Raw genomic sequence first — 8,889 nt, 5'->3', positions numbered from 1 at the left:
ATTAGCATATAAAGCACTACACGGGCTTGCTCCTGAATACCTCCAGGAACTTATTTCCTACTATGAACCCCCACGTCAACTAAGATCACAGGGTGCTGGTCTGTTATTAGTTGCACAAATTAACAAGGTAACAGCAGGGGGAAGAGCCTTTTCTTATAAGGCCCCCCAGCTTTGGAATAATCTTCCTAAATGTGTCCGGGACTCTGACACAGTCACAATCTTTAAATCTAGGTTGAAAACCCACTTATTTAGTCTAGCGTTTGATAATTAATATCCCCCTTAGATAAAGGTACAGATCCAGGGGTTCATAGACGAAGGGTTTTATGGTAGACTGGGGTGCTGGTGCTGTCATCCTGTCACTGCTCGTGGTCACTCAAGTTTGTTGACAGTGCAGTGGACGGATGCCATTGTCTCAGAATGCCCCCAAGCCTATGTTACCTTCTGGTTCTGCCTTTTTTAGCTAGGCTGTAATAATTTAACTTAGTGCCGGAGTTGCTGCCACACTCCAGAAATGTTTATAATTTTACCTGTCCTGTACATGTCCTCATACAGAGCTAATTTTCCCTGTTTCATTTCTCCACATGGCTGCCCGCCTGCGTGAGGAATAATGAGATGAGGAGAGACAAGCGATCCATCCTGGGCCGGCCACCTCCTGCCTAACCGGATGCCTACACCATGATGGACATTATTACATCTTTTATATTCTGTCTAAATGGACATTATTGCATCTTTTACATTCTGTCTACATTCTGTCTATATTGTTGTTGTTGTCATGGTGACCGGTGTCGGCCAGAGGAGGATGGGCTCCCCCCCTGAGTCTTGGTTCCTCTCAAGGTTTCTTCCTCATGCAAAAAACTAGGGAGTGTTTCCTTGCCACTGTCGCCTTTGGCTTGCTCACTGGGGGCTAGGACTCAGCACTTGTAAAGCTGCTTTGTGACAACAACTGTTGTAAAAAGCGCTATATAAATAAAATTTGATTTGATTTGATTATATAGTGTTTATAGTATATAATGCATGTAGTATATTGTGTTTATAGTGTATATTGTTTATAGTATACAATACTTATAGTATATAGTGTTTATAGAATATAGTTTTTATAGTATATAGTGCTTATAGAATGTAGTGCTTATAATACATAGTGTTTATAGTATATGATGCTTATAGAATATACTCACCGGCCACTTTATTAGGTACACCTTGCTATTACTGGTTTGGCATTGCTATTACTGGTTTGGCCAGCTATTACTGGTTTGGCATTCATGGCATAAATTCAACAAGGTACTGGAAACATTCCTCAGAGAGTCTGATCCATATTGACATGATAGGATCACGAAGTTGCTGCAGATTTATTGGCTATTGTGACATTCGGCGAGGGACGAAGGACGAGACACGAATCCTCCTTTTCTACGTCACTTTTATTAAACAAGATTGCGCAATAGCGCACGAGCAACATATACTTCACACGGAACGTGTAGACATTAGACAACGACGAGCACAGGACACTGCGCGAGCGCACAATAAATAGACAAACCACATTAGCCCCACGTGATTAAGAGACAAGTCACAGGTGAGACATATTATCACACGACATAACCATAACCACGGAGATCCACTGACGCAGACAATGCACGTGGACAACGTATACACACGCCCAAAAGGGAGGGGCCGGGGTCCTCAACGTGACAGACGCCCCCTCCAAGGGCACTACCCGTCCTGGGGTGCCAACAGGACAGAGTGCCCCGAACCCACAACGATGGGCGGATCCGACGCGCTCAGTCCTGCGTCTGGGAAGTGACTGCCCTTGGTGAAGCGTCCGTAATGAATCGCCTAGCACACCCCCCCTGGGAAGACGGGGGAAAAGACGTTAGACACATTAAACGGTACATTTACAAACATACACACAGGAACACTTACACACAGAGGAACAAACGGGAAAAAGGGATTCGGTACACATACGGGAAGACAGACGAAAACTGGGATGGACACACATAACAGTGGCGCCATGCTGTGCGCCAGAAGGAGGGCGATTAGGGGAGAGAGACCAGGAGCCACTGGTGCTGCAGTTGCTGTAGTGGGCGGTGCTCCTCCTGCCCTTGCTGCAAACCCTCCACCAGGCGCAGCGCGGCTGGCGGACGAGCCAGGTGCAGCGCGGTTGGCCGACGCGCCAGGTGCAGCGCGGTTGGTCTCACCCCTCGGCGGGCCGTACGGGAATCCCTCCTCGCCCAGGGATCTCCCTCCAGACCTGGCAGTGGGAGTGGCTTCCTCTGCTTCCATCTCCTCCTCACTGCCACGGCTCCAGCTCATGGGCTGCCCCGAGCTGCCACCCCGGGAACAGTCCATGTCGCTGGCTGGGGAGCGCTCGGGGGATGAGCCCGCCTCTGGACTCCACCTCCTTTTCACCGTCCCGGCGGACAGTTCCGAGGGGGGAGGGCTCTCCTCTTGCTCTGTGTAGGAGCCCTTGGACGGAGTGTACTCCCCGTTCTCCTCTTCTTCCCCACCGTCGTCCTCGGGGTATGCGGAGCACTCCGACGGAGGGTACTCCTCCTCGTCGTACTCCTGCTCCTCGCCTTCCTCCACGGTGGTAGAGGGACCTACGGGCGGAGGGAGGTAGTCCTCTTCCTCGAACTCCTCCTCTTCCCCGTAGTCGACGGTGGACGCATCGTCTAGCGACGGGGGGTAGTCCTCTCCCTCTCCACCGTAGTCCACTGTGGAGCCGTCGTATAACGACGGAGGGTAGGCCTCCTCCTCGTCGTCCAGCTCCTCCTCCTCGCCTGGGGAGTCCCCCTCCACAAACTCGCTCTCGGGGGTCTTCTCCGCCCCGCAGAGCGCAAAGGAGCTCACTCGCAGGGGCGAGGGATCCCTGGATGAAGAGGGGTGGTACTTCCCCCAAAGTCGCACCGCCTCCTGGCGACACCTCTCCGCCGCCTCGGGGTCGGGATCGGGTCCTCCTCGAGCTGCGCCAGCGTCAGCGTGGTTCCCTGGTGCGGGGGTGTGTTCTCCTCCTCCCCAAGCTCGCCCTCCCGGGAAGGCGAGGGATGTCTCTCCCGCCACACTCGTACTGCTGTCTGGTGGGGGCTTCGCGGCGCGGGGGGGAGGAAGAAGAGCGGTGGTGCCGCTTGCAGGACTTTTTTCCCTTCTTGGGCTTGCTCTTGTAGCCTGGCATGTTTCGGTGTCTCTTGACGGCTCGTCGTTCTGTGACGTTCGGCGAGGGACGAAGGACGAGACACGAATCCTCCTTTTCTACGTCACTTTTATTAAATAAGATTGCGCAATAGCGCATGAGCAACATATACTTCACACGGAACGTGTAGACATTAGACAACGACGAGCACAGGACACTGCGCGAGCGCACATTAAATAGACAAACCACATTAGCCCCACGTGATTAAGAGACAAGTCACAGGTGAGACATATTATCACACGACATAACCATAACCACGGAGATCCACTGACGCAGACAATGCACGTGGACAACGTATACACACGCCCAAAAGAAAGGGGCCGGGGTCCTCAACGTGACAGCTATACATCCATGATGCGAATCTCCCATACTACCACATCCCAAAGGTACTCTTTTGGATTGAGATCTGGTGACTGTGGAGGCCATTTGAGTACAGTGAACTCATTATCATGTTCAAGATAATCAAACTCATAGAGACTCATCAATTTTGAGACGCAGCATTTTTCCAATTTTCTATTGTCCAATTTTGGTGAGCCTGTGCGAATTGTAGCCTCCGTTTCCTGTTCTTAGCTTACAGGAGTGGCCCCCGGTGTGGTCTTCTGCTGCTGTAGCCCATCCACCTCAAGGTTCGACGTGTTGTGCGCTCAGAGATGCTCTTCTGCATGCCTCAGTTGTAACGACTGGTTATTTGAGTTACTGCTGCTGTTCAGTTCAAACCAGTCTGGCCATTCTCCTCTGACCTTTGACATCAACAAAGCATTTGCAGCCACAGAACTGCCGCTCACTGGATGTTTTCTCTTTTTCTGACCATTCTCTGTAAACCCTGGAGAAGGTTGTGCGTGAAAATCCCAGTAGATCAGCAGTTTCTGAAATACTCAGACCAGCCCATTTGGCACCAGCAACCATGCCATGTTCAAAGTCATCTAAAATCACCTTTCTTCCCCCATTCTGCTCGGTTTGAACTGCAGCAGATTGTCTTGGCCATATCTACATGCCCAAATGTTGCTGCCATGTGACTGGCTGATTCGACATTTGTGTTAATGAGCAGTTGGACAGGTTTACCTAATAAAGTGGCCAGAGAGTGTATAGTGCTTATAGTATATAGCGCTTATAGTCCTGAGTCCTGCTCTACCTGAAACCAACCGTTTACATTTGCACAGAAAGTAACATTACATTACATTATGTTTACATTAGCATAGTAAGCAATCATCTTAATAGCAGTTAGCTAAATACAACTACTATATACTATATAGGGCATAGATAAATCCTGTATTTTAAGTTCAATGTTAATGACTATTGCCTATTGAAATGTCAATTTGAAAGAGTCAGTATTAGGTAAAATGGGCCATAAGTGAATAGACTAATAACCGACAAGCTTAGCCGTGCAATCTCTCTTTCTCTCATCACAGACACACACACGCACACACGCGCGCACACACACACACGCGCGCGAGCACACACACACACACACACACACACACACAGGAAAAGCTCCAACACCAAAAAACAAAACAAAACAAAACAAAATGAAACAAAACAAAGAAAATCGTTGTGCCACACCCCCAAGAGAAATGACTATTGTAACTGAAGGAAAACAAGCATGCCCCAAACAGAAAGCACATATAATCACGCAGCACACTGTGCTAATTCCTTCTCTGGATAAGTGAATACAGCTAGCGCCGCATCATCCAGAGGGCAGTTAAAGTGATTTACACAGCAGCTGTGCTTGACAAGCCCTAGTCGCAACGTGATAACAGACCTGCCAACCCTCCGGACATTCAATAGCAACACCTACTAATTCCAAACATTTAGTTGAAAACACATAAGAGGCAGTGTTTGAGCATGCTCACCTTACATCACACAAGAGCTCTGAGGAATGAGCTGAAACACTGCAGCATCTTGAGGCAGGTTTATATCTCCATATGCGACTTTTCTTCAATCAAGATAGCCAGTTTCCAGTTTATTCATATTTAGGACATTGGGGTGATTCAGATGGACCACTGGCTACCTATTGGCATCTAATAGTTCACCAGTCCTCTAGTTTGCTAACTGTCCTTTTTCCAAAGTTTGAGGATTATGCTAGAGAAAAGGATATTGCACCTCTAATAGCAGAGACAGCCATGCTAGTCGCTCCATGGGTAGATGTACCTCAGGGGCCTCAGCACATAGCACCACTGAGATTCAAAATATGGTTTTAGTGGTACAGCTCTCGTCAGCAGAATGAACCATTTAAGGCAGTTTTAAGGAACACACACACACACACATATCCATGCAAATGCACACACACACACACACACACACACACACACACACACACACACACACACACACACACAGAATGATCAATTCTAGCTTCAACATAGACTTTTCGATCAATTCTAATCCCTTTTGATCCATCTTCCTTTTTTCTGATCAGTGCTGATCATTTCAACATGAGCACCAAACAACATTACACCACAAAGTCCAAACACAGTGGAAGTGGCCATCACGTCCCACTACTGCGGTTCCTGTCAGGCATTTCTTCTTGACTGCACTCGGAGTGGTGGTGAAGTGTTCGATTGTTGTTGGCACCGAGCCTCCTTGTCGTGCGCAGTAACTCGAGCAGGGCGGAAGCGCACGTTGAGAAATATTCCTTGCGGGAGCTGGAGGAAGAAGAAGCCGTGCCAGCATGCTAATACCAAACAGATCGTCCAGACGCAGGCACCAGAAGAGAGCTGTGCTGTGGCCAAAGCTTGACGCTCAGGGCTCCCTGAAGGAATGCCTGCACAATTAGAGCGGAAGGCGCTCCAAGCAATGGGGCACGTCTGAGTCAGGGGAAAGAAGAAGACTCTTCCTCTCTGGGCCTGAAGGGCCTAAGCACTGCCCAGTTTGGTAGTTCCTGGGTGTGACCTCCATCTCACATCTGATTCATATACGTAAAAGCCTGGAAAACATTCAGCCCTTGGGATATCTAATTCAGGCATGTGCAAACCAAGGGAACATTAAGACTGTATCCCAAAAAACCTGGCCCAGGTGTGTTTAAGCAGGAAGCATGTAACCTCTGTAGTCCCATAACTTCAATCAGTGTAGTTTTAATATATCCACAGTAGAGTCATGAAGGGTCACATGAACACCCCAGTGAACATGCTGCCTGCCTGCTCAAACTGAGGCTGTACAACCCTGGGACAGTCATGGTGCTGACCGCCAATCCTCATTGGCCCATTAAAGCTGTTCAGGCATACATAGTGAGTCTTGGACAGGGTCTTGGCTGTAATGGAATACCTTTTCTGAAAACTTTCATGCAACCTAATGTTTTTGGAAACCTGTGAAAATTTCAGGATATTACTGAGACTATGATCATGGGCAAACCACTATTCAATCGTTCCTGTGTGTTAACTGTATGACTCTGCCTCACTCGAACTGACCACTCCCAGCTGACCACTCACAGCAGGTGTCCAGGTATTAATGGAAGTTTAATTTGGCACTGGTCAATGTCACACCTGTCCCTGCCCATTTCTGTTTGTCATGCCTACGTCTCTGCCCCCCCCCCCCCCCCCCCATGTGTTTTATGGCCACGCCCCTAGGCGTTGCCTCCCCAGCTGTTCCGTGTTAAGTGTGTATATAAAGTAGTAGTCTGGAAGATTACCCTCTGGGATCATTGAGTTGTCTGTAGTATGGTTATGGCAAGGTTGTAGAATCTATGAGTTCTGTTTAAAGAGATACTTTGTGTGTCATTGTGTTTGTTCATGTTCATTAACTACCGAGTTTCCTGAGTCACTGGTTATGTCAAGATGTTTCTATATAATCTATTTTCAGAAATGCTGTAATATGTTTAGGGATAGTATGTGTGTGCTGTATTTGTTCGTTGATTGCGTTTGCCGTGAGCGTTTGTGGTGAATGTCTACTCTACATTGTGTGTTTAGTTTAGTCTGTTTAATGTGTTCCCCAAATGTATGGTCTGTTAATCTTTATGGCCCTTTGTCTAGTGTGGTTATCTTTTAATGCAAGAGTTCAATCAATCAATCAATCAATCAAATTTTATTTATATAGCGCTTTTTACAACAGTTGTTGTCACAAAGCAGCTTTACAAGTGCCGAGTCCTAGCCCCCAGTGAGCAAGCCAAAGGCGACAGTGGCAAGGAAAAACTCCCTAGTTTTTTTGCATGAGGAAGAAACCTTGAGAGGAACCAAGACTCAGGGGGGGAACCCATGCTCCTCTGGCCGACACCGGTCACCATGACAACAACAACAATATAGACAGAATGTAGACAGAATGTAAAAGATGCAATAATGTCCATTTAGACAGAATATAAAAGATGTAATAATGTCCATCATGGTGTAGGCATCCGGTTAGGCAGGAGGTGGCCGGCCAGGATGGATCGCTTGTCTCTCCTCATCTCATTATTCCTCAAGCAGGCGGGCAGCCATGTGGAGAAATGAAACAGGGAAAATTAGCTCTGTATGAGGACATATACGGGACAGGTAAAATTATAAACATTTCTGGAGTGTGGCAGCAACTCCGGCACTAAGTTAAATTATTACAGCCTAGCTAAAAAAAGGCAGAACCAGAAGGTAACATAGGCTTGGGGGCATTCTGAGACAATGGCATCCGTCCACTGCACTGCCAACAAACTTGAGTGACCACGAGCAGTGACAGTATGACAGCACCAGCACCCCAGTCTACCATAAAACCCTTCGTCTATGAACCCCTGGATCTGTACCTTTATCTAAGGGGGATATTAATTATCAAACGCTAGACTAAATAAGTGGGTTTTCAACCTAGATTTAAAGAGTTCTACATGTTGTCTTCTAGTTAGGTAATATGTTAGTGTTTTGAGTTATAGTGTTTATTCAGTGTGTATGTTCTCGGTTGTTTTGTCTAGTTTGTACAAGTTGTAAGTGTGCGTCGTCCTTCACATATTATTCTGTTGTTCTGTTTCACGTAAACCCAAATCCCATAACGAGTATTCATCTCTGCGGATGTGTCTGCCTCTTAAATATCAGGCGGAGGTGGCATTACCGCCACACTGGCCTGGCTCAAAGCTAGCAGACTGCCAAGTTCCTCGCTTCCTTATTCTCTCATTTCTAAATTCTGTCCTGTCCAACCACCTGTCTACAAGGTTGGGCAGTGCTTGGGGTCAGAGTGGACACTTCAATGTGCACACAGTACCATGCCTGCAGTTCAGGGATTAGTCTAACAACCTCCTGGTCTGTTCATACTGCACATCTCTGATGTACCACCATACTATGGTGGCTCTATGAAGTGTAAAGTATAAAAGGGGAATTATTTTCTGATTCGTCAAGGGCTCCAAAAATGCCTCCTAACAAATTTCTCCCTTTCAAAACAATGACAAACACAGTAAATACAGATAAACAAATCAGTAAATATATAAACAAACCAAAGTTGGAAATGAGATATTTTTTACTCCCAGATGACTGTGGGCTTCAACAGTACTGTTCTTCATATTAGTATAGTACAGTACAAACACTTGTCGCATGGGGTCTTACGAAGCAAAACTCCTTAGATATCTGTCAAAATCAACATGCACATAGCATGTAAAAAAAACCTCCGAAAATGCACGCTCGCTCGCTCTCTCTCCCTACAAACGTCAAGATTCGAGGAAAGACGCACCAAGTATCGTAGGCCTATAAAGTTACATAGCTTACATTCTAACTGTAATCTGATTTCATCATATGCAGCATAGCTAGCCGTGAAATACTGTGGTGTCT

Source organism: Brachyhypopomus gauderio, chromosome 2 (genome assembly GCF_052324685.1).
Source record: "Brachyhypopomus gauderio isolate BG-103 chromosome 2, BGAUD_0.2, whole genome shotgun sequence".
In the NCBI taxonomy this organism is placed as follows: Eukaryota; Metazoa; Chordata; class Actinopteri; order Gymnotiformes; family Hypopomidae; genus Brachyhypopomus; species Brachyhypopomus gauderio.
This window is presented reverse-complemented; position numbering follows the sequence as displayed.